General features: G+C 39.1%; 1 protein-coding gene across 5 annotated transcripts in view; it reads right to left on the bottom strand.

Moving 5' to 3' along the window:
- Positions 1 to 24,279, bottom strand: part of ANKS1B (ankyrin repeat and sterile alpha motif domain containing 1B) — a 1,161,043-nt gene that overhangs the window by 921,098 nt on the left and 215,666 nt on the right. The window lies entirely within an intron of this gene.

Raw genomic sequence — 24,279 nt, 5'->3', positions numbered from 1 at the left:
ATATATGTATAGGCAGAGAAGGATCAAAAGTCATTTTATATGACATAGCAGCTTAAAAGGAGACTTAGATAATTAACAAGATAGTAGAAGTAAAAAATAATGGAACATACACTGGAAAAATAATGGTGTGCACATGGGGGGAAAAATCATGAAAAAAATGTATTGTGATTTCCTAGGGATAGAAAATTAGAATATGTAAAAAGAGTCTCCAGAACAAACAAGCCATCACCAGAATAAAGGGTACCTTAAAATTCAGTCAAGAAAATTTAAATTACTGAAAAAAATTTAGTGTTATAAAAATCAAGTGGAGACAACACAGTTTTTGAAAGAAAAGAAACCTTAATAGGCATCAAGTATAATTTTAGCAATTAGAAATGTGTAAATAATGGGATTTAAAAAAAATGAAGATCTCATAGTCGAAGACATAATAAAAGAAAACTTCCCTTATCTGATGGTATATGTTGAGATAAAAGAAGCTTGTTAGTTCTCAAGAAGGATTAATTAAAAAAAAAAATTCACGCATATTTAAAGATAACCTGATGAAATTTTGACTCTAAAATCAAAGCTTTACCACTTTTTAGAGAAAAAAACAAAGCAAGTTATTTATACAAAGGAAAAAAGAACTAGATTAGCATATATTTTAATTCTACATATATTATAATGCATATAATACATTGCTATTATCTTTGCTTTAAATGGTCAATTATATTTTAAGGAGTTTAGAAAACAATGAAACAAACTTTGTCTTTTACATTTACCCACATATTTATCTTTCTGGAGCTTTTCATTTTATGGTGGATCAAAATTTCCATCTAATACCATTTTTGCCTTCTGCCTAAAGAACTTCCTTTAATCTTTATGTGGCTGAGTATGTAGACACTGATTTCCCCTGCATTTGTTCATCTGAACATTTTAATTTCATCTTTATTTCTGAAGGATATTTTCACTGAGAATAGAATTCTAAGTTGACAGCTTTTTCTTTTAATGCTTTAAAGATGTCATTTCATCATTTCTGGCTCACTTAGTTTGTGACAAGACTTTCATTCTTATCATTGCACCTCTGAGTAATATGACTTTTTTCTCTGGCTGCATTTAGGATTTTTTTTTCTTTTCATCACTGGTTTTCAGTAATTTTAATATTGCTTGGTGTGACTTTCTTTGTTTATTCTGCTTATGATTTATTGAGCTTCTTGGATTTGTGGGTTTATAATTTTTATCAAATTTAAAAAAATTTTAAACATTATTTCCTCAACTAATTTTTCTGTCCCTCCTCCCTTTCTTGGGACATCAATTCCATGTACCTTAGCTGCCCGAAGTTGCCCCACAGTTCAATGATGCTGAGTTCATTTCTTTGTCTTTTTTCTCTTTTTCTTCATTTTAGTTTCCATTACTATGTCAAGTACACCAATCTCTGCTTCTATCATATCGATATTAATCTCATACAGTGTACTCTTTTTTTATTGAGGTATAGTTGATGTACAATATTATATAAGTTTTAGGTATACAACATAGTGATTAACAATTTTTAAAGGTTACTTCCATTTATAGTTACTATAAAACATTGATTATATTCCCTGTGTTGTACAATATATCCTTGTAGCTTATTTATTTTATACATAGCAGTTTGTATCTCTTAGTCCCCTACCCCTATCCTCACTCCTATGTGCTTCCCTCTCCCCACTGACAACCTCTAGTTTGCTCTCTATATCATGAGTTTGTTTCTTTTTTGTTATATTCATCGGTTTGTTTTGTTTTAGATTTCACATTTAAGTGATCTCATACAATATTTGTCTTTCTCTGTTTGACTTATTTCACTTATAATAATACCCTCTAAATCCATCCATGTTGTTGAAAATGGCAAAATTTCATTCTTTTTTTATGGCTGAGTTTCACTCACTGGCATCGCCACTAAATCTTCCTTGGGCTCCCAGGTGGTGGCACTAGTGGTAAAGAACCAGTCTACCAACGCAGAAGACAGAAGAGGTGCAGGTTCAATCCCTGGGTCAGGAAGATAACCTGTAAGAGGGAAAGGCAATCCATTCCACTATTTCTGCCTGAGACAGTCCTGTTGACAGAGGAGTCAGACAGGGTCACAAAGGGTCAGAAATGACTGAAGCAACTCAGTACAGTATCCCATTGTGTGTGTGTGTGTGTGTATGTGTGTGTGTGTATATATATATATATATATATATATATATATATATATATATATAAAACATCTTTATCCATTCATCTGTTGATGGATACTTATGTTGCTTCCATATCTTGACAATTGTAAATGATGCTGCTGTAACATTGGGGTTCACGTATCTTTTAAATTAGTGTTTTCTTTTTTTTTCAAATGTATACTCAGGAGTAGAATTGCTAGGTCATATGGTAGTTTTGTCTAATTCACATGTAAAAATATATACATAGTATACTTTTGATTAAGAAAAAATGAAGAAAATAAATATGGAAAGAATAAACCATGAAAAAACAGGTTACCTACACGGAGTTGCTAGAAGAGTATAAGTTATAAAAGAGAAGTAGGCTTTCTCTGAAAATACCATTTATATAATTTCAACTATTGGACCACATTAATGTCTAATATAGTCAAAAAGCAAAATCAAATCAACAAGAATGTGTTTTAAATCCTTAAATTTTATTACAAATAAAGACATATGAACTTAATTGTATAACAAATAAATAACTATGTGAAAGAAAATAAAAACAATTTGGAACACAATGCTGTTTCCACCCCTGTGGAAATATTATTCTAAGGACAAAAGTAACTGCAAATAAATCTTGAATTTTACTTTATACATTTGGTGGAATGGTGATATTGGTGTAACAATGCTGAGAGCATGTGTGTATGTATATCCCACAAGCACAAGTTCTCGCTTTAGAACTGAGTAAAGAGGAAATTATACTGATGCTGTTGGGAACCAGGATTCTCACTATGAAAGGAGATACAAATATAATTGAGGGATGAAGAGAAAGAAACTTCCAGTGTTAGATTTACAGCTGTAAGTATGAACTCATGATTTAAAAAAAATATGCTTCCCAGCTTTATCACTGAGAAGGCCTAAAAGCAATGATATCCTATAGCAAGTAATAAGTATACTTAGGGCCCAGACTTCGGTTTTTAAATATTTTAAAATATTAATTTCATGATTAAGAATTCCCTTGAAAAATTGATGATTTCAGGGATGATATAGCAAAAGTTCAAAGAGAGCATGACATTTTATTGTTTCAGAAAGAGGGTGCTCAAAACTGATGGAAGGGGAAAAACTGATGGAGGCATGTCAGTGGACAAAGTAGGGACAATCTGAGTATCACAGTGGATAATGACAGGAACTGGTTATAATTAACGGATCTAGAAAAGAATCCATGAAAGGCTATTGCTGAACCACGAAAGACACCAGCATTCTTGGCCTCCAAGGAGAAGAATTCAGTTTGGAGCCAGAGACGAGGCTTGATCTCTCAGAGCTTTTGTGTAATAAAGTTTTATTAAAGTATAAGAGATAGAGAAAGCTTCTGACATAGATATCAGAAGGGGACAGAAAGAGTGCCCCCTTGCTAGCAATGGAGTTATATACTTTTTAATTAGTTATTGCAATGAATCAAAAGAATGTCTGGAAGTTGTAAATATCTTACTAGACCCACTCCCATAATTTACATTTTAAGATAACTGGATTAGCCAGAAGGTTTTCCGGAAGGAGAAACTGTTCTCAAGCAGGATACATTGTTGTTATATAATCCTTCAGTTCAGTTCAGTTCCGTTCAGTCGTCGGTCATGTCAGACTCTTTGCAACCCCATGAATCGCAGCATGCCAGGCCTCCCTGTCCATCACCAACTCCCGGAGTTTACTCAAACTCATGTCCATTGAGTCAGTGATGCCATCCAACCATCTCATCCTCTGTCGTCCCCTTCTCCTCCTGCCCTCAATTCCTCCCAGCATCAGGGTCTTTTCCAATGAGTCAACTCTTCGCATGAGGTGGCCTCAGCATCAGTCCTTCCAATGAACACTCAGGACTGATCTCCTTTAGGATGGACTGGCTGGATCTCCTTGCAGTCTAAAGAACTCTCAAGAGTCTTCTCCAACACCACAGTTCAAAAGCATCAATTCTTTGGCGCCCAGCTTTCTTCACAGTCCAACTCTCACATCCATACATGACCACTGGAAACACCATAGCCTTGACTAGATGGACCTTTATTGGCAAAGTAATGTCTCTGCTTTTCAATATGCTGTCTAGGTTGGTCATAACTTTCCTTCCAAGGAGTAAACGTCTTTCAATTTCATGGCTGCAATCACCATCTGATGTGATTTTGGAGCCCAAAAATATAAAGTCTGACACTGTTTCCACTGTCTCCCCATCTATTTGCCATGAAGTGCTGGGACCAGCGGAGAAGGCAATGGTACTTCAGTACTCTTGCCTAGAAAATCCCATGGACGGAGGAGCCTGGTAGGCTGCAGTCCATGGGGTCACTAAGAGTCAGGCACGACTAAGCAACTTCACTTTCACTTTTCACTTTCATGCATTGGAGAAGGAAATGGCAACCCACTCCAGTATTCTTGCCTGGAGAATCCCAGGGACAGAGGATCCTAGTGGGCTGCCATCTATGGGGTCGCACAGAGTCGGACACGACTGAAGTGACTTAGCAGCAGCAGCAGCTGAATGTTAAGCTTTAAGCCAACTTTTTCACTCTATTTCACTTTCATCAAGACGCTTTTTAGTTCCTCTTCACTTTCTGCCATAAGGGTGATGTCATCTGCATATCTGAGGTTATTGATATTTCTCTTGGCAACCTTGATTCCAGCTTGTGTTTCTTCCAGCCCAGCATTTCTCCTGATATACTCTGCATATAAGTTAAATAAGCAGGGTGACAATATACAGCCTTGACGTACTCCTTTTCTGATTTGGAACCAGTCTGTTGTTCTATGTTCAATTCTCACTGTTGCTTCCTGACCTGCATACAGGTTTCTCAAGAGGCAGGTCAAGTGGTCTGGTATTCCCATCTCTGGAAGAATTTTCCACAGTTTATCGTGATCCACACAGTCAAAGGCTTTGGCATAGTCAATAAAGCAGAAATAGATGTTTTTCTGGAATGCTCTTGCTTTTTCCATGATCCAGCGGATGTTGGCAATTTGATCTCTGGTTCCTCTGCCTTTTCTAAAACCAGCTTGCATCAGGAAGTTCATGGTTCATGTATTGCTGAAGCCTGGCTTGGAGAATTTCCTTAGTACAGAGTTTAAACTGAGTTGTTTGTTGTGTAATCATCAGTTTCAGGCTTAAAGATAAAAGCATTTTATGTGACTAAGACAGAGGAATGTAGAGGGGAAAAAAAAAGTTTGTCCTTTACTCCTCCTTGAGAATTCCAGATCCCTATCTCCTCCTGGGGACCCGGGACATCTTATCAACCTGCCTAGGAATAGAGTCTCTCATCCATGAGTTCAAATAAATAAAGGAGGAAGAAGAAGAGATAGCCAACAAAAATAGAAATATAAACAATACTAATAAATAGAAATAAGAATAAGAATAGAAATATAAAATGGCAAGTTTATATTATTTATGAAATTTTGCCATTATATAATTGATAAAAACTATCATCAGTGAATAACTGATGGTAACAATTATCAATGAATGCTGAAACCACTGGAGGGTACAACATTGACAGGCAGTGTATTCACACAGTTTCTCAGAAAATTGCCCCACAGATTACTTATAAAAAGTTAAAATTCCAATATGATCAGGCTTTATAATTGACAGTGCCTTCCCACTGCTTCAAACTAAGTCTCAATTCTTTATCACGGTTTCCAAGGCCTTCCCTAGCCACTACTTCTTTCTCCAGTTTCTCACTGTTTCCTTGATCCCAAACCTGCATTAAATTCTTCATGATCTATTTAAGCCTGTTTCACAAACCTAACATTCTCTCACCTGTAGGTGAGACATGCTATTCCCTTCTTGAAAAATTCATTTCCTTCTTTCTTATCTGTGTGGTTGATATTCATCCTCAATGTATGTGTGTGTGTATGTTGTGTGTGTTGTGTGTATTTGTACATATGTGTTTGTGTTCAGTCATGTCCAACTCTTTGCTACCCCATGAACTGTAGCCCACGAGGCTCAGTCCATCGAATTTTCCAGGCAGAAATACTGGAGTAGGTTGCCATTTCCTACTCGAGGGGATCTTCTCGACCCAGGGACTGAACCCACATCTCTTGTATCTCCTGCATTGGTAGGCGGATTATTTACCACTGAGCCACCTGGGAAGCCTACTAATTCTGTAACTCATTCTTAATGTCTCAGCTAAATATGACTACTTCTGGAAGGCACACCTCAGAGATATTATGGGTCCAGATATAGACTACCACAATAAAGTAAATATGGCATTAAATCAAGTTACACAAATTTTTTTTTTGGTTCCCTAGTGCAAATAAAAATTAACCTTAGGTCTAAAAAATGTACATATTTTAATTTAAAAATACTTTGTTGCTTAAAAAATGCTATCATCTGAGCCTTCAACAAGCTGTAGTCGTTTTGCTGTTCAGGGTTTGAAATATTGTGAGAATTACCAAAATGAGACACTGAGACACAAAGTGAGCAAGTACTGTTGGAAAAATGGGCATCAGTAGATTTGCTCAATGCAGGGTTATCACAAACTTTCAAGTTGTAAAAAAGGCAATATTAGCAAGGTAAAATAAAGTGAAGTATAATAAAACAAGGCATGCCTGTATAACAAATGATCTTTTATTTCTTGCTTTAAGGCCTTACCATAGTTTTCCACTGTTCTATAGGTCCCCAGATTGCATGCTCAACCCAGACACATTTTATCAGACTACAATGGACTATCTTATACAGCTTGTTTTTTTTTTTTTTCTCCTATACCTTTGTTTGTTCTTTTCACTGTCTGAAGCAGACTTGTTTGTTTTTCAAAGTTTATTCATTCACTCATTTGTTCATTCATTTAAATTTATTCAACAACTGAGGCAATGTGGCTGGTGATTCCTCCAAGTTTTATCCTATACAAAGAAATGCATCACTGCCCTTCTTTTGTCATGGACACATATATGAGTGCACACATATACACACACACACATCATATATACACAATCTTCAAATTCTGCCCCTTCCATAAATTCTTGTATTAATAGAAGTTAACTATCCCATGTAGTTTTCTTTTTCCTTTCTAAAACTGTAGTACCCATGAATCTACCACTCAAACAACTGACTTTTTTAAGAAATATTTTAGTTATTTATTTAATTCATGTATTCATCCAGTTTTGCTCATCTCTTCGGTGTTGCCTTTCTTAAACTATAAAATCCTGGAGAGTAAATATACATATATATGACTTCCCTGGTGGCTCAGATGGTAAAGCGTCTGGAAGGTATATATATATATATCTTTTCAGTCCCTTAATCCTCAGCAATCAAGAAAACTTTGAGCAATACCTGACAATGATAACATTTCAGAATGGTGCACAGTGATGAAACAATAACTGGTGACTAACAGAATGAAAGTGATAGCCTGATAAACATTGAAGGATGGGTCCTTCTTGTATTGCAGTTTTAAGTCTCCTATAACTTCTGTTCAAATCCCTTTACTTGTTAAAATATGCAAAATTTAAATAATTGGTAAAACTTGCTCAAGATTTTATGCTTTGGGGGAGAGAATGTATATTCATCAATGCAAGTAACTGAAACATAGGATAGTAAAATGAAAGAATTTTTATGAAATTATTCCATTTTAATTTCAACACACAGGTGCAGGCACTGATAAATGTAATCTGAAGATTTAATTCAGTGAAATCCTCTCCTTCAAGCATATTTAAAATAAGCTGTTTGCATTTTCCTGCATATGATTATTCTAACCCTGAAAGCACCTTTAAATATGGATTATAAATCTAGCTGCCTCAAAATAAAATTTAAAGGGTTTTCCTCCCAATCTTTGGTACATAAGAAATTGACATAACAATTATTTTGAGCTTAGAGGGTTAAACCTTCTGACTAAATAATTCATGCTTAGTTTTTTATGTATTTTAAGTTTACCAAGGTTTGTACAGAATATATTTTTAAAATGCTAAAATATTGCTAGCGCTAGATTTTCTAATGTTGTACTTTTTCTATTGTGTTGTTCCTCCTCCAAGAGGAACATTTCACAAAAGGAGGCACCCCTTGATCAGACAAAGTAACTTCAACACAGTGCTTAAAATCAACTTGGAGGATCTCAAAACCTTGATGTTCCTGAGATTTTGCCATTCTAAAACCAGGATCCACAGCTTCTAATCAGAAACTAACCTCAGAGTATGCTAGAGAATTTATCTTCTACAGTTCAGGAAAGCCTGCCCTTGACAGTCTCAGATCATTGGCTTGAAGAAGTAAGAGCTTTGCTTAATGACCACAGAGCAGTCTTCTATTAATATTCCCTGTCTGCTGAATTGGTACTTATCTCTTACAATATCTATGAGGAATGCAAGAGACCTAAAACTCTGCTGTGCTGAGTAATTCCTACAATATTCAGCCTTGGTTTGCATGTGGTATCAGTCCCAGGAAACAATATGTGACAACCGAACTTTGTTACCACATTTCAAGAACTGTTAGTTTCTCAACCTGGGACACAGGCATCCTAACCTGGCTCCTGAATCACTTTGCCTATTTCATATTTCAGGATCTTTCAGTTACACTCCCACTTCCAGACACGAACAGAGGACACTTTGGGGTTGCAAGTGGCAGGAATCTAATTCAAACTAGTTTAATCAAAAATCAGAACTTATCTCTCAGAATCCAGGGAAGAATTAAATAACAGGATGCAGATGAGCCTCAGTAAAAATTAATCAACAACAGAAATGCTGCTGATGCTTTTTGCAGTTTAGATCCATTCTCTCTTACAGTTCATTGTCTTTCTCCAAAAGGTAAAAACTGTAACCAAAAAAGTTTTATGTTTTACAACTCAAAGTTTCTTCAGGAATCAGAAAGAAACATGGATTCTCTTTTTCTCAATTCCAGTTTTTAAAGTTCTGAAAGTAATTCTGATTGGTCTGACTTGAATTAGGCCAATCTGAAATATACCACTGCTGAAGAGCTATAAGGTGATCAAATGTCCTGGTTTACTAGGAGCTAAGGAGTTTCCAGGGACACAGAACTTTCAGTGCTAAAATCTGAACAGTCCAAGGGCAAACTGTGCTAGTTGGTCATCCTAAGTCCTATATGGAAGTTGATGATCCCCAGGGAGTGGAAGAGAGGGTAATGAGAAGTTCCTATGACTCTACAGACAAGGCCATAGGTGTCCACTAACTTCATATATTAATTGATGGGCTGTGGTAGGTTACCAAAGAGGCCACAGTTCTTTGGAGTTACTGTCACCAACAGGTGGAGTCTATTTCTCTATCCCTTGAGTGTGTGTTAGCCTTGGGACATGTTTTGGACAAAAGCTGTATTGAAAGCAGTCTTGTATTAGTCCCAGACCTCTCGAAGGCTTTAACTCATCCTCACTCTTAAGATGTAAGATTGTGATATGGTCCATCTCTAGCTAACCTGCTGGAGAGCACAAGGCCATATGAGAGTGGCTGCAGGCACCCCTACTCATCTGAAGCTATCGTTAATTTGACAGCCCCAGCCCATGCACCAGTTGGCTACAGTAACATGAATGAGGCCAGCCAAAGTCATCAGTCAAACCAATCCACACCAGAAGAACTACCCAGCGGATCCCAGCCTAAGGGACAAACTGCAGATGGTAAAAAATGATTCTTGTTTTAGGCTATGAAGTTTATGGCTGTGTATTGTATAACAAAAGCTAACAGATGCTTTGATCTGTAAGATTACAGTTGATTATTTATAATAGAAATGTAAAAACATGTCTAACATGTTCGGAACGCTTAGAATCTTTTAAAAAGGAACTGAATTAATTAACCAGCATCCACTGCTCTTCTCAAAATGTTTGTGTTTTTACTAGCATACATCATGTGTTAGGGTGTCTCTCTTTATGCTTCCCAAAAATATATTATTCTCTTTCACGCTTCATGTCCTTACATGTATTCTGCTCATATGTTCACATGTCATAATTCTCCTCTTCTTTTAAGAGAGTTCAGAAGTAATTCTGAACTCTGCTCTCCTCCCCTGGAAGCTTCCCTGCTTGGTACTCTATTTCCAGGATGTATTTCTATATTTATATCCCAATCCTGTCTTAAAATGATTCCTTTACAAATGTTTCTCCTCAATTTTCTCAAGGCTCATTAAGCCACATCTTTGCACTCCCAGTAAATAACAAAACCTGGCATAGTGTAAGGATATAATAAAAGTTTGAATAGGAAATCTAAAACAGAAGTATCTTTAAGGTGGTTTTGGGCATAAGGTATTATGTACTATTATTTCTGTGATCAATTTCTGTATAAGAGCCATTATATTTGACATATTCATATTAATATTTAAATTACAAATGATAGTGATTTAAAAAGAATAATACGATTACTAAAGCAACTGTAATACAATTTGGGTCTTGAAAAGTTCATTTCAAGCTTGACTTTGCTATAGGCCCAAAGTTTATAACTCATTTCTAAATAAAGTCAAATAATATCAAAATAGATTTGTAAATAAGAACAGAAAGTATGAACATAATCAGTTCTCTGACAGGTGGGTTGGAGGCTGGGATGCATAAAACAGTAAGGAAAGTCCTTCATGGGCTGATGTGGGAGGGATCATTTGGCGTCCTCTCTCCACAGGCAGATGGAGGCATTTTTCCCCTGCATAGCTTCTGAGGAGACAAAAAGGATGGAGGATTGAGATATCCATGTGGAATGAGCATAGTATTTGGCTTGGATTAAAAATAGAATGAGATGAATTTCCCCAGGGAGAACTAAATTACCCAAGACAAGACACTTCAGCATTCCTAGACTTGTTTCCATACTACTGGGCATACAACAGGTACTAATATATAAATATAAATAAATACATTAAAACTTTTGAATATATTTTAACAGAAACTGTGCCCATCTCTAAAGCAAAATTATATTCCCATTCTGCTTCCTGTCATCAGGAAATGAGCTTCTCCAGCTTAGTCCTGGCATTCCTAAGCCAGGCCAAGAAACTGAGAGATAAGAAGCTGTCTGGCAGTTCTCCAATTCAGACTCAAGAAGAGTGCCACATTTCTGACATTCCTTCAAGTCAGAAGATGTTTCCAGGACTTGATAGAAAAAAATGGTAAATTTATACACACACACTCACTCACTCACTTTCCATTTCTCCCAAAATGCCATTCAAATGACAGAAATGTATTTGTAAAAGCACAAACACACAAAGGTAAGTAGAACAACAGAGGAAACTGTAGAGTAACAAAATTCTAGAAGCTGTAAAGAAGATATATGGCAAATGACTAAACAGACTTGAGAAAACAAAGATGTCGTAGGAAGAATTAAAAGTCTTAAAAGTCAACACTATGATACCACAAAAGTCTCATGGATTTCATACTAGATATATCTAGAAGCAGAGATGAAGGAAAAGGCAAAAAACTGAGGAACTACCCGAAAGTATATTTAAACAGTAGTCAGATTCCCATATGCTTTCTCCACTCTTTATAGTCTTACGACTGTCTCTCTTTCTCAGTCTTACAAAAGACTGAAAGATTTTTCTCTGAGGAGAGCAAAATAATTGTTTAAAGTAGTCACAGTTGATGGTACAGAAAGAAACAGACAACAGACAGAAAACACAGGCATACAGAATGCTGACATCCCTGAGCCCTAATTGGCCCCAAGAACTTCCCACTAGGAGCTTCAAAGAGTGGTTTTCTAGGAGTAATGTCTATCTCAAGAGGAAAGATCAAAAGATACTGACATCAGAGTTTCTCCAACAAAGCAGCTCAATTGAATCGAACAAAAACAAAGCTGAAATGGTATCTAGAAAACCCTGCAATAATTGTTTTACATTTCACAAGAAAATTTACTTCCAACTCTAGAATTGTACACCCAGTCTAAATATCAATCAGGGGTAAGGATAGATTAAAGATATTTTCAGGAAATTATTGGAAGATACGCTCCATCAAAACAAGAAAAGACACAAGATATAGAAAGCAGAATCCACCTCAGGAGAGAGGAGACAGGGTTCCCCAGACAATCAAAGGTGAAGAGGGCTCTGCGGTTGATACCTGTGCAGAAGGAGTAGAAGACCAGTGCAGATCTGAGCAAATAGAAAGGCTTAGATGACAGTCTTCAAAGACATAAGACGTATAAAATACCTGACAGATCTACATAGCTTGAGACAATATGAGCTTAGACTGGTGTTGACTATATATATATATACACATAGAAAAATAATTACAATGGGAAAAAATACAATTATTTACTAGAGGGAAAACAAAGAATTGGAAAAGGAATCAAGGGTTTAATATACAAGTCAGTAAACATAATATTTGTCAACAAACAAATTAAGTGGAGAAGACTGATCTTACTCAAATTATGTAGTTAATATATTGGAAAGACCCTGACGCTGGGAAAGATTGAAGGTAGGAGGAGAAGGGGACGAAAGAGGATGAGATGGTTAGATGGCATCACTGACTTGATGGACATAAGTTTGCACAAGCTCCAGGAGTTGGTGATGGACAGGGAAGCCTGGTGTGCTGCAGTCCATGGGGTCACAAACAGTCAGACACAACTCAGCGACTGAACTCAACTGAATATATTGGAAAGAGGATAATGGGACACATACATATGTGTGCTTGTGTGGTGTGTAGGGAGGGAGATGAATTTTCAAATTCCATAGTGGTAAGTCAACAAATACTACCTAAAACTGAAAGCTAAGTAGCAAAACAAACAGGTTAGAACAAAAGGATAAATACTGAGATAATGAAGTAAAGAGATGAAAGTGGATGGAGGGAGAAAGAAAGATGGGCAGGAGACTGCTGTTTTTAATAACAATAAATCTAATATAAATATTTGACACTTTTAATCATATCCTTTAAAACATATTGACTAAAACAAAAAGACAAAAGTATAACTGCTATGGCTGAAAGGGTTTGAGAAATCCAGCCTGGCTGGGGTCCACAGGAACATCATAGCAGCCTTCTCACACTTACAAACAACCTAAGGAAAAATGTTGATAGAAGGAGCACTAAATTTGGATCCCAGTTTTAGCAGATGATACCACTCAAATGGCAGAAAGTGAAGAGGAACTAAAGTGTCTCTTGATAAGGGTGAAATAGGAGAGTGAAAGAGCTAGCTTGAAACTCAACATTCAGAAAGCTAAGATCATGGCATCTGGACTCATTACTTCATGGCAAATAGATCAGGAAAAATAGAAACAATGAAGTAGTTTATTTTCTTGGGCTCCAAAATCACTGCAGATGGTGACCACAGCCATGAAATTAAAAGACACTTGCTCCTGGGAAGGAAAGCTATGACAAACCTAGAAAGCATATTAAAATTCAGAGACATCACTTAGCTGACAAAAGTCCATTTAGTCAAAGCTATGGTTTTTCCAGTAGTCATGTACAGATGTGAGAGATGGACCATAAAGAAGGCTGAGTGTCAAAGAACTGATGTTTTGATGCTTTCAAACTGTGGTGCTGGAGAAGACTCTTGACAGTCCCTTGGAGAGCAAGGGGATCAAACCAGGAAATCCTAAAGGAAATCAGTCCTGAATATTCATTGGAAAGACTGCTGAAGCTCTAGCACTCTGGCCACCTAATGCATAGAGCCAACTCGCTGGAAAAGACCCTGATGCTGGGAAAGATTGAAGGCAAAAGGAGAAGAGGGTCAGATCAGATCAGTCGCTCAGTCGTGTCCAACTCTTTGCGACCCCATGAATTGCAGCACGCCAGGCCTCCCTGTCCATCACCAACTCCCAAAGTTCACTGAGACTCACGTCCATCGAGTGGAGAAGAGGGTGGCAGAGGATAAAATGGTTATATAGCATCACCAACTCAATGGACATGAATCTGAGCAAACTCCAGGAGATAGTGGAGGACAGGGAAGCCTGTTGTGCTTCAGTCCATGGGGTCGCAAAGACCTGGACATGACAGGGACTGAGCAACAACAAAAGTTTGTAACTAAGACTTTCTTCTTCTCTAACATAAGAATGCCTGCCTTATCTCCCTCACTGAGCTGTTATGAGGAAGACATAAAATAATCTCCGTGAAAGCTCTTTATGTGTAAATGGATTTGCAAATAAACCATGTTTTATTCATCAAACATTCATTGAGTCCCCAACACATATCAGATATGGTTAACATTATTATCACTATTCCTTTTCAAATGTTGTTATAAATATAACTTGCCTAAATATAGTGTCAGTTCTTACTCATGAATACTCTTTGTAAGTGACAAAATAGACTACTTAGTAATCCTTTATAACTTCCTTCTGTGTTGAGGACCTGTGACAAACAGCCTCTAAGATGACCCCTAGTTCCCCTGCCTCGTGGTACTCATGTCCTTGTGTAATCCCATTCCCCTGAATAGAGACATGACCTATGATTTGCTTCTGCCCAAAGGTGATAGGATGTCACCTCCCTATTTATGTTACATAAAATTACAACTTCTTCCTGCTAGCAGATTCTCTCTTGATACTCTCCCTTTCTAGCTTTGAAGTAAAGTGCCATATGAACAAGAAACTGAAACAGTTTCTTTCAGTGGCAAGAAACTGAGAGAAGCCTCCAAACTGAGCCCCTGAGTCAAGGAACTGAGGGCAGCCAGCAAGGATATCACATTCTCAGTGGACAAAGCACAAGGAGCTGAATCCTGCCAACAAACCTTGACACTTTGGAAGAGGATCCTTCCCCAATCAAGCCAGAGATGAGACCCCATCCTGGCTAACACCTTGATTACAGCTTTATGAGAGACTCTAAAGCAGAGGAGCTGAGCCATGCTTAGATTCTTAAGACACAAAAACTGTAAGACAAAAAATTTTTGCTTTAATTCACTAAATTTGTGGTAATATTGTCAGCAATAGATTAATATAAATCTAAGCAGAGGAGACCATGACTAGCACCTCATCAACACTAGAGTGTTGTAAAATAAACATTGTTCAAGTCAATCCTAAAGAAATCAACCCTGAATATTCATTGGAAGGACTAATGCTGAAGCTGAAGTTCCAACACTTTGGCCACTGATGGAAGAGCCGATTCACTGGAAAAGACCTTGATCCTGGGAGATTGAGGGCAGGAGGAGAAGGAGGTGACAGAGGCTGAGATGGTTGAATGGCATCACCAACTCAAATGGACATGAGTTTGAGGAAACTCCAGGAGATGGTAAAGGACAGGGAGACTTGGCATGCTGCAGTCCATGGGGCTGCAAAGAGTCAGACACTCTGTTACTCAGAGACTTAGCAACTGAACAACAACTCTTTGCTTGTCACAGAGGTACAAAACCTGATTGTGAAGGTCCAGTGTACATGGGTGTCAGTAGCTCAGTTGCGCATGACTCTTATGCAACCCCATGGACTGTAGCATGCCAAGCTCCTCTGTCCATGAGAGTTCCCAGGCAAGAATATTGGAGTAGGTTGCCATCCTCTTCTCCAAGGAATCTTCCCAATCCAGGGATTGAACCCACCTCTCCTGCATCTCCTGCATTGGTACATGGATTCTTTACCACTGAGCCACCTGAGAATGCCCAGCCTCTAGCCTTTTTGCATCATTCATTCTCATAAGTTGCTACTGCTACACCCAAGGATCAGCACAACAACTGTGGCTGACTTCATTCTGGGCCACTACATCTTCCAATCATCAGGAAATCATATCTCCCAAATACTAAAGAATTTAAATAAGTTTCCATTTTAGCAGCATCAATCAAATGTCACTCAAAAGGTAAAGTAATATTCACTTCAGTATTTTAGAGGAAAAAGCTGTGAGAGGTAAAACACTAATAGAAGAAATCTTATATTTAATATAACTATGGAAAATAATCAAGATCTTTACTCCAAAAAGTATACACTATAATTCTAACACATGAAATACTTAATAAACTCTGGTTTCTGGGTAAATGAAAAGGAAATTTCCTTTGCTTTTAATCTAGAGTAAAAGGTGATGTGTGGGTGGCAATATGGTTACACTTATAGAGCATACATTATTGTACAGGAAGGAAGGGAGGCAGAGAACTAGAATTATAGAAGCAGAAAAAATTATGTGACAGCTAGGTAGGCAGCAGCACCCATTTGACTCTCCACCTACCAGCTCTCAGAGGCTTTTTTGCTTTAGAGTTATCATAACTACTTGGTAAAAGAAAAACTGTAGTTAATTGTTGATTAAATGTCCTTATTGCACTGACTCAGGAATTGCGTGTATGTGTGGGGAAACTTTCAAAAGAGAATCTACATACAGCTGTGGATCACTCACCTAAAGAACAATGAGCTGAATGGGCAATCACTGAGATGGACTCTCACTTATCAAAATTTCCGTGAGTGATGCGAAGGTTAATGTGGGGGTCTGAATCTGTCAACACCCAGTTTCTTGCAGCTGTCACAATTGGACAAGCTGTCTCCATCATAAAATAATGCTTATAAGCCAGATTCAATTGAGTGGGACACATAGGAAAATTTGACAATAGCAGCTTTGCTATCTAGATGGTTTCATAATAAAGATGGTGTCAAGGGATTGGAACTGACAGATTGCATCAGTGTGGAAGTCTCTCTTTAAAAAACTCAAGTCACAAATAAAGCATAAAGAGCAAATAACTAAACATATGTTGTTTTTATTTAACATTGTATTCAAGGCTAATACAGGCTTACTTTATGCTCACCAGGTACCCTTTAGATCTTGTACTGCTTTGCTGCTGTCAAAAAGTACCACAGATTTGGTGGTTTAAAACAATGTACATTTATTCTCTTGCTGTTCTTGAGATCAGAAATCTAAAATCAATTTCACTGGACTAAAGTCAAGGGGCTGGCCTCTGGGGGCTCCAAGAGAGAACCTGTTCTTTGCCTCTTATAGCTTCTAGAGGCTACAAGAATTCCTTGCTGTCTGTGCCTCATGGTTCCTTCCTTCATCTTCAAAGCCAGCAAAGTAGCATCTTCATCCATTATCACGTTGCCTTGTTCTGTAGTCTACTCTCCCTCTGCTTCCCTCATATAAGGACAATGTGATTACATTCAGGTCCCATCCAGATAATCCAGCATATTCTCCCGATCTTAATATCCTTAATTTAAATCACATCTGCAAACTCCTTTTACCATATAAGGTAACATTCACAGTTTCCAGGAATTAGGAGTCATTATTCAGCCTACCACAGGTCCTGTCTCTTAAGTGTCTTAATATGAAGCTATGATAAAGCCTTAATATGAAGTCTATGTAAAGTATTAATAGCTCACACACAAGCCACCCAAAATACATTACACTTAAAAATTGATAGGAGATTGTAAATCAACATTTTTGGCTTCTAAACTCTTCAATAATTGTTCTGGAGAGTTTCTGATTCATTCCTCTTGATAACCAGTGTGAAAAAAAAAACTGGACAGCAACAATATTTAATAGGCCAATACTATCTTAGAAAGCTCATGAGTACTGCAGTGTGTGTGTGTGTGTGTGTTTGGTGAGGGTCAGTAGATTGGATAAAAGCATATTAGAAGTGATTACTTGAAGAATTTCAATGATACCTATAAGCTCTACACATACAATGATTCATGCTATAATAACCACCGTCAGTACTGGAAATACATCAGTAAGCATCAGGCAGTTTTAATCCAAAATACTTTGAGCAGATTTTGAAGCAGTTGCTCAGACACCTGAGGGTGTAACTATGTTTAAAGGTGTGTGGGATGTGTAGAGGAGAAAAAACTAACTTTTATTAAATGGCTACTATTTCTCAGGCACAAAGATACAGGCTTTACAAAATTTAATATTAATTAAATTAAAGCTCACAACAACAGGTAATGTGATATTAAAAGAAGAGGAAAATAATACCCAGAGAGAACTAGGTAACTTTCCCAAGTTTGCCAGCTAGCAAGTGGTATAGCTAAAATTCAAGCCTATTTGTCAAATTCTAAACATCCACAATGGGCTTTTTACCATATTGTAAGCGACACCAACGAAGTCAGGAGTCAATAACAATGGTTCTTTCAGAAGAGCTTCTCCTCTCACCACCACCCCCTCAAAATAGAATGAGATAAGAGAAATTTAAGAAATATCACACACTCCACAAGCTGACAATAGCTGTAGCTCACAACGGCTGCAAAACCATGTATTAGATCCCATGTACTGACGGCATCACAAAACACAACTCAAGTAAACAGTGTTTCCCACTTTTGGGTTCCTGTTTCACTGTTCTGATGCTCCCTCTTACTTCAGTTCAGTTCAGTTCAGTTCATTTCAGTCGCTCAGTCGTGTCCGACTCTTTGCGACCCCATGAATCGCAGCACGCCAGGCCTCCCTGTCCATCACCAACTCCCGGAGTTCACTCAGACTCACGTCCATCGAGTCAGTGATGCCATCCAGCCATCTCATCCTCTGTCGTCGCCTTCTCCTCCTGCCCCCAACCCCTCCCAGCATCAGAGTCTTTTCCAATGAGTCAACTCTTCGCATGAGGTGGCCAAAGTACTGGAGTTTCAGCTTTAGCATCATTCCTTCCAAAGAAATCCCAGGGCTGATCTCCTTCAGAATGGACTGGTTGGCTCTCCTTGCAGTCCAAGGGACTCTTACTTAGGCACAGAAAATTCATGATATCACTTCTCCCTTATAGGGAGATATTATAAATGAGCTCTACCATCAAGCCTGATTTCTCACTCCCTCTCAGGTATAGTCTTAACTGAATGAGATTAATTTCATGGGTTTTACATGGTGGGACTAGTGCATTTTTCCCTATTATGGTATCTACTTTCTAAAGCTGATTCAACTGAAGTCTAATATTACAGCTCATGCTATTTTAGAGATAACTAACATCAACTTGATCCAATAGGAATTTGAGTCATTGTCACATTGGGAAAACATTTCTCATGATGTTGATCTTATACAATAAACTGTCATTTCATCAGACTGCCTTGTGACTTTTGACCAGCATTCTTTGTCAATGATGGGATATTTCTAGCTTACTAACTGGAAGAATAGTCACTGCAGATGGTGACTGCAGCCATTAAATTAAAAGATGTTACTCCTTGGAAGGAAAGTTATGACCAACCTAGACAGCATATTAAAAAGCAGAGACATTACTTTGCCAACAAAGGTCCATCTAGTCAAAGCTATGGTTTTTCCAGTAGTCATGTATGGGTATGAGAGTTGGACTATAAAGAAAGCTGAGCACTGAAGAATTTATGCTTTTGGACTGTGGTGTTCAAAACTTTTGAACAGTTCAAGACTTTTGAGAGTCCCTTGGACTGAAAGGAGATCCAACCAGTCCATCCTAAAGGAGATCAGTATTGAGTGTTCACTGGAAGGACTGATGTTGAAGCTGAAACTTCAATACTTTGGCCACCTGATGTGAAGAACTGACTCATTGGAAAAGACCCTGATCCTGGGAAAGATTGAAGGCAGGAGGAGAAGGGGAAGACAGAGGATGAGATGGTTGGATGGCATCACCAACTCAATGGACATAAGTTTGGGTGGACTCCGGGAGTTGGTATTGGACAGGGAGGCCTGGCGTGCTGCAGTCCATAAGGTCACAAAGAGTTGGACACGACTGAGCAACAGAACTGAACTGAACTGGAAGAAAACTGAAGATAAAACCATCAAGAAACAGATTATTCCTTGGTGCAGCAAAAGCCTTAGGGCCTTGATTTTGATTCTGTTTGAACACATGTGCCCAGCACACAATGAGCCCAAACAATACCAAAACGTCAGAGTTTGGAGCAGAGAAAGGCTTGTTGCAAGGCCATGCAAGGAGACAGGTAACTCATGCCTTAAAAACTCCAGTCCCCAAAAGCTTTCAGCAAAACTCTTTTTCTAGGAAAGATAAGTTAGGGGCATGGTTAGTTGCAAAATTCTTGGTGTCGGATCCTTTTTCCTTGAGGTCAGGCTGTGGTCAGGTCACTATATTCCTGTAAACCTCCAACAATTCAAATACTATTTTGTTCTGACAAGAAAGGGCAAGGTCCCAAGGCTTGACTTTCACCTTCCAAGGTCCAAGCTCTGGTTAAGAGAAGGGGTCCCTGAGTGGGCCTGTTACCATGCCCTGGAGCATTAGTCCAGCACCCAGCCTGAGTCCTCCCATCAGTTCCCAGACCCAGCTGAAGACGCAGATCTCAGCTGATGTCATCCAGACCCAGCCCTGCCATCCATCATCACTGAGGTAGACAGACACCCAGGACCCAGCTGGCCCTCAAGCTTGTCATTTAAACCAGAGAGAATCATTTGTATAGGGTCAATAGGAATATAGGGCTTCCCTCATGACTCAGATGGTAAAGAATCCACCTGCCAATGCAAGAGATGCAAGAGACGCAAGAGACGTGGGTTCAATTCCTGGGTCAGGAAGATCCCCTGGTGGAGGGCATGGCAACCCACTCTAGTATTCTTGCCTGGAAAGTCCTATGGACAGAGGAGCCTGGTGGGCTACAGTCCATGGGGTCACCAACCATCAGACATGAGGGAGCATACACACAATAGGAATACACTGATAGTCTAGCAAATGAGAATCAGATTAATACTCAGCTCACAACAATCACCCTTCTTGGAGAATAGCACCAACCACAGAGGTGGACCTGAAGTAATGACATGCAATGTCCTTGCAACTTAACCCTGACCTCTGGCCACCTCCTGGGGGTAGACAACCCATTTAAGCTATACCAAGTTTTGAAACTTGAACAGAGAGATTGAAGTTGGTGGAAACTGTTACCTTAATGGCAGTGTCCATATATTCCAGTTGCTGAGGACTCTGGACTGGGACCGATGAAGACTGCTGCCACCATTAGGTCGGGGAGGTGAGGATGGGAGAGGTTCGCTGGGCTTCAAGCCCTGGGACCCGCCAGTGGGCAGCCATGGGGAGAACTCTGGAGCTCTGTAGGACCCAGCCCTCAGCCTGTCCCTGGCCCCCAGCTCACCCACCAACCCCGAGGCTGGAGAGGCTGTTGAATCCCAAGGAGAAGGCTGGGATCCACCTCTCAGCACACTCTCTGCGGCCAGGACCACTGCCAGGCTGACTGACTGCAGAGCGGGACCTCTAACTGCTGCACATTAAGGGTCACCTGTTAACAGTCTCATGCCAACAGTCCTGTAAAGGTTGTTTGCTATCAGTCTCGCGCTAACTGGTCTTAGGCTAATTAATGGTTGCATGCTAACAGCTGTGTGCCTGCCCTGCCCCATCACAATTTGGCTTCACTAAACTACTAGACAAAAAAGATAGACCAGGTAACAAATCCAAGCCAAGCCTTGACTGAGACCTCAAGCCAATAGATCTGTGTATATGTGTGTTTCATTAGGGAATAAGGCATGTCATAACAAGAAAAACTGAGTCAGCTTTTTTTTTCTTTCTTTATAATGTGTCAATACCAAAGTCACCTCCCACACAAAGAAGGGTCATTTTTTACTCTGTATAGTCATAAGGAAGAATAGCTATCTGGTCCTTTCAGTCAACATCTAATAAGATCTGAAAGTACAATGCAAGTAAGAATTGCTTCCCAAAGCTCCTGTTTGTATTTTGGTTTATTTGCATGCACACTTGTAGAGCCATACAGACCCAAAGCAACCTGAGATAAATGTCACTCATATTTGTATCCCCCAAGCATGCACCACAATCAATAAAAAACCTGTATATTGGAACTTAACTGATTAATCACCGTCTTTCCCTTACCTCCTTCAATTATAATTCATCTTGCTTTATGTTAATGGCTATTTATGTACTCTCCCAACTCCCACTCTGAATGAAATCGTCACTACCCAAACTACCCAGGCTAAAAGATCTGGGAATCAACAATCACAGCCCCTCTCTTTCAAGTCTCAAACTGATGAGTCCAACTTCCTTATTCTGCTTTCCCAGATCTGGTTGGATTTGTATCTATAATAAAGTCATAAGGGTCAAATAATGAAAAACAACCAACACCCTTACAAGGAAATAGCCTTGTAAAGTAGAATACACTGTGCTAACTTTTGCTATTTTGATCTATCCTTGACAAGTATTTATTGACTTCCTCAATAGATAAGACTTTGGGGATATAGATAAAATGGGAATTCAATTGTATCTCTATTCACTGAAGACTATTTAAAGAAAAAGCTCTTTTTAAAAGACTAAGTTATAGAACAAGGTAATTAAATGGTATCTGCCATATGATACTTGTGGGTATGTGAAATTTAGCCTTGGCATATATATTCATGTATATTATGTCTCCCTGCTTCTAATCCTGATGCCAATTGTCTTGCTGTACCTCCCTGTGCACACTGTTTGTTGAGCCCATGGTAGACAAGGTGCAAATGGGGAAGTTAGAGGAAAACTCCAGGAGCCGTAGGCACTACAGACATGTTTATTCTCTCCTGGCTGGCACAGGCACTAGCTAGCGGCAGACAGGCTATACTCTCTCCTCTCGTGGCTGACTCAAAGGACACAGCCATGATACAGCAGTAAGCCACTTTTTAGGTGGGGCTCGTATATGCATACCGCACAAAGTAGCCCGTGACCAAGCGAGTACCTCGGGACGGGCATGCGCAGTGTTATAAGTGATCTCTGCCGCTGCTAAGTCACTTCAGTCGTGTCCGACTCTATGCGACCCTATAGACGGCAGCCCACCAGGCTCCCCCGTCCCTGGGATTCTCCAGGCAAGAACACTAGAGTGGGTTGCCATTTCCTTCTCCAATGCATGAAAGTGAAAAGTGAAAGTGAAGTCGCTCAGTCGTGTCTGACCCTCAGCGACCCCATGGACTGCAGCCCACCAGGCTCCTCCGTCCATGGGATTTTCCAGGCAAGAGTACTGGAGTGGGGTGCCACTGCCTTCTCCGATAAGTGATCTCAGCTGTTACATAAACATTATTTACAAAACGTGGGGCAAGAATGAGAGGCCTTAGGGTGAGAGAGCCTGACAATGCCACCTGGGCTAATTTGCTCTTTCCCTATATTATCTAACTAGAGATAAGAGAATGCCAAATCCTCTAGGCTAAAGCTACTCAATAAATTTACAGACTGTGTTTACTTCTCTATTATCAATGGTTTTGCTGAGGCATAAAACTGTACACAGGCAAAGTGTTCAATTTGATAAGTTTTGACATGTGTATAAAGCCATCACTGTGATCAACATAATAAACACATCACCCTCAAAATCTCCTCAGGTCATTTTGTAATGTCTCCCTCTCTCCCTCCCAATTCCTTTCCCACTTCCCAGTATAATCACTGATTTGCTATCACTATAGATTAGCTTTAATTTTCCAGATTTTTATAGAAACTGAATTATATAGTATGTACTCTATTTTTCATGTTTGTTTAATTTTGAAAATTAAAAAAAAACTATTTGAGGTTCATCCATGTTGTTGTGCATATCAATAGCACATTCCTTTTCATTGCTGAGAAAAATATCACAAATTTTAAAATTCCATTTCTATTCATCTATCCAGAGACATTTGAGTTTTTCCAGTTTGGGACTTGTGATAGGCTAAATGACAGCCCTCTGAATATGTCCACAACCTAGTCACCAGAAAAGTGAAAGTCAGTCAGTTGTGTCTGACTCTTTGCAACCCAGAATTCTCCAGGCCACAATACTGGAGTGGGTAGCCTATCCCTTGTCCATTGGATCTCCCTACCCAGGAATCGAACCGGAGTCTCCTGCCTTGCAGGTGGATTCTTTACCAACTGAGCTATCAGGGAAGCTCCAGTCACCAGAACTTGCTGGTATTTTACTATATGTGGCAAAAGGACCTTTTCATATCTGATTAATTTAAGGATATTGAGATTAGGAGATTATTCTAGATTATCTGGGTAGACCCAATGTAATGCAATCACAAGGGTCCTAATCAGAGAGAGGCAAGAAGGTAAAGAAGTCAGAGTCAGAGAAGGCGATGAGACAAACACAAGGGCCCCAATAGTCTCAGCCCTTCTGTAGTATCTATAGGGCTTTCCTGGTACTTCAGCTGGTAAAGAATCTGCCTGCAATGTAGGAGACCCCAGTTCGATTCCTCCGTTGGGAAGATCCCCTAGAGAAGGGATAGACTACCCACTCCAGTATTCTTGGGCTTCCCTGATGGTTCAGTCAGTAAAGAATCTGCCTGCAATTGCGGGAGACCTGGGTTCCATCCCTGGGTGGGAAAGCCTCTGGAGGAGGGCATGGCGACCCACTTCTTGCCTGGAGAATCCCCATGGACAGAGGAGCCTGGCAGGCTGCAGTCCATGAGGTCACAAAGAGTCAGACAGGACTGAGTGACTAAGCACATAGCATCAATTCAAGTCCAAAATCTCATCAGCTCAAAAATCCTAAATC

Source organism: Bubalus kerabau, chromosome 1 (genome assembly GCF_029407905.1).
Source record: "Bubalus kerabau isolate K-KA32 ecotype Philippines breed swamp buffalo chromosome 1, PCC_UOA_SB_1v2, whole genome shotgun sequence".
NCBI lineage: Eukaryota > Metazoa > Chordata > Mammalia > Artiodactyla > Bovidae > Bubalus > Bubalus kerabau.
The sequence above is the reverse complement of the archived record's forward strand: the minus strand, read 5'-3'. Positions and strand labels throughout refer to the sequence as shown.